An 8,980-nucleotide genomic window follows, 5' to 3' on the forward strand; every position below is an offset into this window, starting at 1 on the left:
TAAAATATTTGTTACTAAAGACTCTAACAACACATTGAAAATTCACGCAGTCTGTTCTTGCCTGTAAACAAATTCATTTGTCAATGCTGTCTCTTCCGGTTTTTTAAAGCACTTTGAACTTCTGGTTTCGTGACATCTTTAGTTTTTTATAAAGAAAAAAGCTAGTGGAAAAAAACTTGGCTGAAGACGGATGTCGTTGCAGACGTTCATTTTGGACTAGTGAGTTTTGCTTCTGCGTCCTTTCTTGCCTGGGCACCTGACTGGCGCCATAGATGAGGCTCTTCTGCTTCAGATTTTATATTTATATTTATATATTTATGATACAGTTACACAGAACAGGCAAAAATACACAATTTGAATACCGTACAAATTATAAAAAACGAGAAATTGTTTTCTCGCAGTATCACCACTCCTTCTCATCTTTCACATTGTCATTCAGTCTACAAAAATAGACAGGAAGAGGAAAGGACAGAAAAGTACATAGCAGTGGAACGACAGACAAGGGGCAACGCCCACAACCTTCTGCAATTAAAGCCTAATGGTCATCAGCTGCAGTATATCAGGAAGCTGCACTCACTCAACTACTGCGCGAGGCAAAGTTCTCATCGACCTCACGTTTGTGAGCAGTCGCCGCCATCGATTGTGTCCTGCAGCAGCTTCTGTCCCACTGACAGCACGGAGCAGCTGCTGGTGAGCACCAGTCACTCCTGCATCAAGGAGGTTGACGGCGAGACGATGTCGCCAGCACCTGCGGCTCAAGGCCTCGGCAATGGTCCTGCAGGTGGCAGCAACGGTTAGCAACGGTACCCGGCCTGGCCAGTGGCTGTTCCAAGGGACATAGCAGTTGTGTTCTATTGACATCAGTAGCTTCCTGGCAGCTGTGTCCTCTTGCCTGTTATAAGGTGCAAAGCTGTTTAAATATGGCACAGAGAGTATTTTTTGTATTCTTGTTGTTGTTTGAGCATGGACGTGTATAGGTGGACTGCTCTCTGTCTGCCGAGACCAGCACTTAGCCTTTTGCGAAGTTCTCCGCTGCTAGTCTCGGCGAACCTAAACAAAGAATGTGACTAAACCGGAAGCTACGTACACTTCTGCCTCGTTTTAGTAGTTAACTGGAAAAAAATGGTCTGCCAGCAGTCCAGTAATACAAGATCGTGGTTGGACTGCTTGCTATGAGTCATTCATTGTTTACCTCGCTGCGTGTTGTGCTCCTGGCTCCCGGAAGTCAGAGGTTGTAGGACGGCGACGCCATTGAACACTCGCCGTACAACTAAAGCCTCGTCTCACGTGTCTCCTTTCACCTGACAGCCGCAGCACGGCTTAATTTCCCTGGGGCAGGCTGCTAGAATCTTGATAGGATTGTCCACAGACAGAGTAGTTTCTCCCACTCCTCCCTTGCACAAACCTGATCAAATTAAACATTAAACGCCGGGAAAAGAGACATTGCACGAGTCACCCAAAAGAAAAGGGATCCTACTTTTTTTTTTTGTTTGTTAAACACGAAGACAACCGTAGAATAGCAATAAAAAACTTTCTTCACGTGTGTGCATGTTTGGCCATCGTGGCGGGTGGTAAGCAGAACCAATAAGTCACGGTGGTCACCTGGGTAGGAGGCGAGCAGAGAATCATTCCACACTAGAACAGGTAAAAAAAAAATAAAAATTCTTTCCAACAATCTTTTCCGGACACAGATCGCGAGCCGGAATAGCAAAAGCTAATGAAGAGGAATTTTTTTCTTTGAAGTTTTGTCCAGGAGGCTGGCTCGAGGGACAGACAGTGAATTAAGATAATGTATAGTTGTTTTTTTTTAATTCGATCATTATTCACCGTAGTTGGTATACATTACTTGTGACTCGAGTGTGTTGCCATCATGTTTAGGATTTCCTGAATGAGTACAAACTCCATCTGAGTGTCGAAAAGAACATTCAACAACAGCATATTGGATCCTGGTCAGTTTTTTCAAACCAAGAATTGCATCTTTGTACTTCGAATTAATTCTATTTTTAGAAATACCTCCCTTTCATTACTTCCTGTTTTCTCGACAAATCCAGGTGTGATTGAGAGAAAAACATCAATATGATATTTCTCGTGCCTCCTTTTCATAAAAAAACCAGCGGAATATGTTTTTGTGATACTTGTGTAGCGCTTTGTGTTGACCTTTGACACAGTTACAGTCACGTGATGTTCAGACGCAAATGTCGTCTTGCGAGTAAATCAGGTGTTGGCACTACTCGAAAAAACAAAACATTTTTCGTATGCATGAATGAGAGGGAGGGAGTGGTGTAGTGTGACAACACGTGTATGGTGGAGTAATTATTTTAATTAACTTCGGCGTTGTTGTGATTGCATTGATTAAAGATACAAATGAAAATTATAAAAAAAAAAAATATCACAGCCTAGCTATACCCTGGCTGTAGTTTACTCTAAAGGTCTCAATTTAATTTTCCTTTTTTTAAAATGTCTCATGTCAGCGTGATTTTCATTCAGCTTTTAGCCTTTAAAGCCAGGTTTTAATCTTTTATTCTGGTTGTTTGGGTGAATAATCATCTTTGTGAAGTTGGTTTCCTAGGTGGTGAAACCACATTCAAAATTTGCTCTATGTAAACCTTTTGTTGCTAAACAAATCCATATAAACATATTCCTTAAGATTAAGATAACAAATAGTGTGAAAAAAGCAACTTCCGCTTTCTCTGTTGTGCTGCACAAAGCATGAAGCTTAGTCGACATCGAAGAAGTGAACAATCAAATATTCTTTGAGACAGCTTTCTGTTTGAATAGTCAGGAGCAAAAACATGTTAAATCAACCTTTGAACGCACAAAAATATTGTCTCATGTATATATAAAATTTTCATATAACAGATTGATTTAGGCAGTAAGCTAACTTAAAGACCAACCTGAATAGTTTGCGTTTTTGCAGATATCGTTAGATATAGGTATCTTAGGAAATGATAGATATAGATATAGATATATACTGACATGGTAGATATAGATATCTACAGATATGATAGATATAGATATATACTGATATGATAGATATAGATATCTACTGATATCTGAAAAAAAAAACCCGCAAACCGTTCAGGCTGGTCTTTAAGTTTCGAGTGAATTTACTACTGTGTGTAGTCATTTCATTGATATAACTTCTTCGTTCACATCAAAGCTGCTAGAAAAGTATCTAAAGTTCCTCTCTTTCACAATGTATATTAATTTTGTGATGACATTTGGAAGACATCAGAAGGTACCTAAAGGAAAGGGCACCACCTGAATATTTAATAATATTTTATTAGTGTTGTTCAAATGATTTTAAAACATATTTGCACTATTCCATATTTGATCACTTAATATTTTTTTAATAAAGTTCCTACCGTTTATATTTCAATATTGGTTCAGTCCTTTAATATCTTCTTTGTTTTCCACAAATTAAGGAGCTAGTGTTTTTACTCGTGTAAGCAGCATGTTGCAGGCCAGGTGAAGAAAACAGTTCTCCTCTGAAACACACCCTCGTTCGTTAAAAAACATTTCTGCTAGCAAAGAAACAAAATAACAATAACAATAATGACAGTTCTAGAACACACCGTGTAAAGAAAAGCCAGAGAAGTGCGAAGCTGAACCCAGCGCCTGCTGGTTGTAAGTCATCTGTTCCTGGACACGAGAGGCCAGTCCCTTCCAATCATCTGTGGTGAACACGGATCACCCTCTCAACACCCACAGCCCACGTCAGTCTTAAACCCAAGATAAACAAAAGTGTCTCTGGGTTAGGGATTCTCTCGCGCCCAACAACAATAAATCAGACAGCTAAGAACAGCAGACCAGATAGAAAAATACTCCTCGGCACAAGTTCCTTGAGTGAATTATTTTCTTCGGAAAGAAGAAAAGGAGAGGAAAAATAAATCGCGAAATCACCACTAGTCGTCCCATCTTGTTTGTAGTGATCAGTTCTTTTTTTCAAACTCTTTAGCCAGCCTGTCATCTGATTTTGCTTTCAGACTTGGTGCTTGTCATCCTCTTGACATGTCGCCATCGCCAGAGACAGCCGCAGCTACCTGAGAGGATGTCCTCGGGTTACGGCGGGATTCTGTCTGACCTCTGACCTTTCATTGACCGCATCATACCACTCGTATCTCGATTTCCTTGAATCTGTTGCTAATTGCATTTATTTATTATTTTTACGGAACTGTTTATCGGTGGCTCAAGCACAATACTGTGTTATTTCGTCTTGACACATTATTCTCAGTTTGAAAAGCGAAGCTCAATCCTAGCCCTCAGCCAAACCTTGTCAAAGCTCCAACGATAACTCGGTCTAGCGAGCTAAAACTAGCAAATTACCATAAAAAGTAGTTAGAAATGAATTAAAAAAAGACATTGAGACAACAGAGCCATGGGGACCTTCTTATATTGTTGAAGTGTTTTGCAACCCAATATGTTGAGCGGAAACAGTTTCCAAAGTCAATATCATTAACTTAAGATCGCATTTCTAGTTTACTTGCATTTTCCTGTAAACAATAAAAGTGTCTACTTATCGTTGAATCAGGCGATTGGGCAGAGAGAGGACAATCACACAGACGCCCACCAGTGACAGCCAGTCAAGCTAAACAATGGCGAAGGATAAACACCTTCAACCACAACTACCAAGAAAAATGTCATCGAGCCAGACACGGGGTTTGACGCAGGAATAATTTTTCATGAGAGAATCGATTGAGAGAACAGAGTTTATAACCGAGGCCGACAAGAGCCATCATGTGTTCCTGTGAAACTCCAGGGACGCAGATTTCTCATGTATAATTTACAGACTTTGTGGACAATAGTGTGCAGGCAGGAACAATGCCTCGAGCATCTGAAACTATGTGTGTGACTTTAGACAGTTGACTGTGTCTGTCCACACTAGTTTCTTAGCCACCTGGCTATAGTGCGCTCGGTTGAACGGAGTAAGGTCGGTAGTCTGGGGTGTGCTATACTGGGTACCTGACTTAATTGCTATACTGGGTACCCGATTTAGTTGCTAATGGCGGCAAAAAGTAGGAAAAGCTTCGTGTCCTAGACATGATAAACCCCTGACTCTCATTGTCCATACGGTCAGAAGGGCTATGGGACTTTTTACCTTGTACATTCAGCTTGGACTGTACACGATTGGGTTCGTTCTTAAAATTTTTAAATGGAAAAGATAAGTTTGATCCTTTCCTACTTTATTGCACTTTCATTGTATGACCCATGAACGTGTGTAGGTGGACTGCTGTCTGTCTGCCAACCAACGCTTAGCCTCTTGCGAAGTGATCCGCTGTTAGTCTCGGCGAGCCTAAACAAAGAATGCGAATAAACCGGAAGCTATTGTAGTCTCATGCCTCGTTTTAGTAGTTAACTGGAAACAATCGTCTGTCAGCAGTCCAGTAATACAAGTTCGTGATATGACCCCATTCTAGAATACTCCAGGCTTTGACCATCATCAGTCCGTTGTTCTCGTTTGGATGGTGGAGGACTGTGGGGTGGCGGGAGTGAGCAGGCGGTCACTGGTGGTGGATCCTACAGTTGCTGCAGGCTGTGGATCCCCGTCGTTATTTGCACATCTCTAGTTTGCTTGTATGCCTATAGATGCCAACAATCAATCAGCCACGTGACTGGGTTTTCCACCATAAAGTGACTGCAAAATGTTGAGATCGATTAAAACCTCGCAATGAATCCTGGGACGACCTATGGACAGAACAGAACTTGATTACACACTGTCATACACACTGTTTCATACTTTATGTCCTGTGGTTTAAATTTTAGGGATGCACGCTGGGGTGTGGATGATGCTGCGTGTTTATATGTGTGTGAGAGAGAGAGAGAGAGAGAGAAAGAGAATGATTGAGATCATTTTGTTCCGAATCTTGATGTCAATGTTTTGTTACCCAATTTTATCTCTAGTTTAATAACTAAACTTAGTAACGAGGGCTTTATCAATTTCTTACCCAACATCATAATTCTCATTCCCGTGAACTTCCAGGATGATTTATCCCCTCTGTCTCTCCCCTTGTCTAAAAGGCACGAATTTTGCGAGAGCATTGAATTAGACACCCCACGTTCAGGCTGGACCTTGCGATGCAATCAGAAAGAACTCTTTTTTCTGTGAGGAAGGCTCCGTGGTGCAATGTCTTGTAGCGGCTCGTGCACCCAACAGATAGGCGACGAGCACGCCGCCTCGCGTGCCGGACCAGGACCGGGAGGAGAGGAGAAGACCTGCCTTCCTCTTTGAGGCCGGCGAGAATGACATGTCCATAGGTTTGCTCAGAGGTGGGGAGGGGAGGAGGACGGAGGGGACGAGACTTTGACGCGGCAGATCGTGTGAGACTTGGTTACCAGATCGATGCTGCTTGTTGTCCGCCTCTCCAGTTCATGTTGCTGTGCCGGGGAGAGAGAGAGAAGGAGGGTGAGAGGAAGTTGCAGGGTGGGCACTAAGCTTATCAGTTAACAAGTTACAGCAGCAGTGAAACGGAAACGAGATACCGAAAAATGGGGTTCGTTGTGGATGTGGAATTGAAATAAAGTCACGTGTCCTTGCTTGTTCTGACCAAGATGGATTGATGGATGGATGGAGGGACTCACTGACCCAACACGCAAGCATGCCCGCTTGTTTATGGACGCTCAAGCAATCAGGAACCCATGTGTTCCAACAGTTAAAAATATTCAGTAATTTTCAGAGCAGCTTTTCATTTTACACAGTTGTATTAACTTTTTTTTTTTTTTTACAATAAAATATTCTGTTTATGTGTCCAATATTTTAGTCAAAAAATAATCCAAGAACACTTTTACTTTTGAAGTTTTTCACTTTTTTTTTGCGTTGGTCATCATTGAGGATCTTGTGAGATGTAGCTACTCAAATATGGACAGTGCAGCACAATAGCAGCAGCAGCCACACCCCATCCACTACACCCTCCAGGGACCTGCATTATTGAATTATTTCTCCTCCCGCCTGGACACAGTTCCTCCGGACGACTTCAGGAGCCTGCGACTTCCTCCTTCCGCTTCTCTCGTCGCTCGGTTTGCTGTGTGGGTGAATGGAGGAGCAGAGAATAGGCTGGGTAATGAGAAGGGTTAGGGAGCCAGATGCTTCTGGAATGGATTTTTTTCCTCCATGATGGAAACGAGGCGGATGGAAATCGTTTACTTACATGAGCTTATGGTTTATATAGAGGCTGGCATTGTGACCAGACTGGTCAGACGGTACAGGACGATTGTGGTTTCGTCTACACGATCTTCTCTGTGGGAATAAGATAACGGTTTAGTTCTGTATTGAATACTTCAATAACATTTGTTTATTTCTTGCTTAACATTTTGTTTTAGTAGACAGCATTTCTTCATTTTTCAAACTGTAAAATACTTTAGAAAAATCAGGAAAACATTTGTTTCAGTGTTCTATTTATTGCATGATTATTTGCTTTCATAAAAAGTAGCTTTCAACTTCAGCTGCTTACATTCGCTTTGTCAAGAAGGCACTTTTTCTTTTGTTTTATTTTCATATTTTATTATAATTTGATTTCACAAAATTATAAAATCTTTAATTGTTTTGTCTACACTTCGTCTACGACAAGCACGTGGCAACAATCGTTCAGTTGCATGTTTATCTCTCAACAAGGAAGAATTTCATTCTTTTCTCGCAGTTCAATTAATTTTACTGCAGCCATTATTTTGTAATGTTCAGGTTATTTCCCTTTTTCTTTTTCGCCATCTTCCGATGTCATTTCCCGTCGCTCCCCGCGACTGACAATGTCTGATTATTTAGCACTTCCTAATTTGATTCTTAAAATGGGATGCGTAGGGCGTAAGATGATAAAAGAACAGTAATGGGTTGGAGTAAGAAGAATTTTCTATTGATTTGTCTTTTTCTGCTGCAGATTCCAGAGGACACGTGACCTGGTGGCGGTGTTGCGAGTGTTGGCAAGGTGCGCGGGTAACCGTGGATCAGCTTTCCTCCATCTTCTCACGTGGACAAGCGCAACCTCTTTGCGAAAGTAAGATTCCATGTTTGGAAGAAAACGGAATTGAAAATCCTGGGTGGTTGTGTTTTACTCCTGAGCCAAGAAAATGTGGAGAAGGTGGACTTCATATGTGGAGTAATCGTTCCCGGGAAACTTCGGCGTTTACAGTTTCTGAAAGGTTGCTCAGATGAATGAGTCATCGAAGACGATTTGTTTTTAGACGATGAGATGATTTTGTGAAAGTTACCTTACCACGATATGCACAAGGGAATTACTAATCATAGTCATTAAACTGTTCGCAACGACAAGATAATGGATGCCACAGGATGTTATTACACCTGGCGACAGGTTTTTAAACGAGAATAGTTTTCGTTTTAGTCGTCATAACAAGTTTCTATCTTCCTTGGGAGCTGTGGATTTGTTTTTAATTTCCAAACGGATTACTATGTCCAGCTTCAACTGAACAGTGACGATAGTTGTGTAAAAGAAGACAGCAACTCTACAAAATAATTCTACACTCTTCGTGCAAAGGAAGGAAGGACAACTTGTTGATGAGTTGGAGGTGTGGTGATTAAGTCTGAAGTCCCTACAGGGATGTAAGGGATACCCAAACAAGAGAAGGTCTGCCACAAAGTTTGCTGTATGTACATAAAGCAGGAGAGCTTGTCGAGAATGAAGCACAGCATCTCTTATTTGGGTGAGATTGAGGAGTCAGGTGATCATTAACTGCTGATGCGGACACAAGTTTGAGAGCCGGAAAGAAGGGAGACAGAGAACAGTTTGGAGTCTGGCGGTAGGCCAGGTCCCTGCTGCAGGTACCTATTATCTACAACGAAGCCCATTCCTGGTCTGTCGAACAGACCTACCCTCCCCCAAAAAAAAAGGGAGAAACAACGACCCATCGTCGGATGCCGACATCTCTTGTGTCTCTATCGGTTGTGGAAAAGTTGTTTACATAAAGAATTCCTCGCGGAACATGAGCAACGATTGACTAACCTGCTGATTAAATTCCTTTTCGCTGACTGTGA

This window comes from Pomacea canaliculata, linkage group LG5 (genome assembly GCF_003073045.1).
Source record: "Pomacea canaliculata isolate SZHN2017 linkage group LG5, ASM307304v1, whole genome shotgun sequence".
NCBI lineage: Eukaryota > Metazoa > Mollusca > Gastropoda > Architaenioglossa > Ampullariidae > Pomacea > Pomacea canaliculata.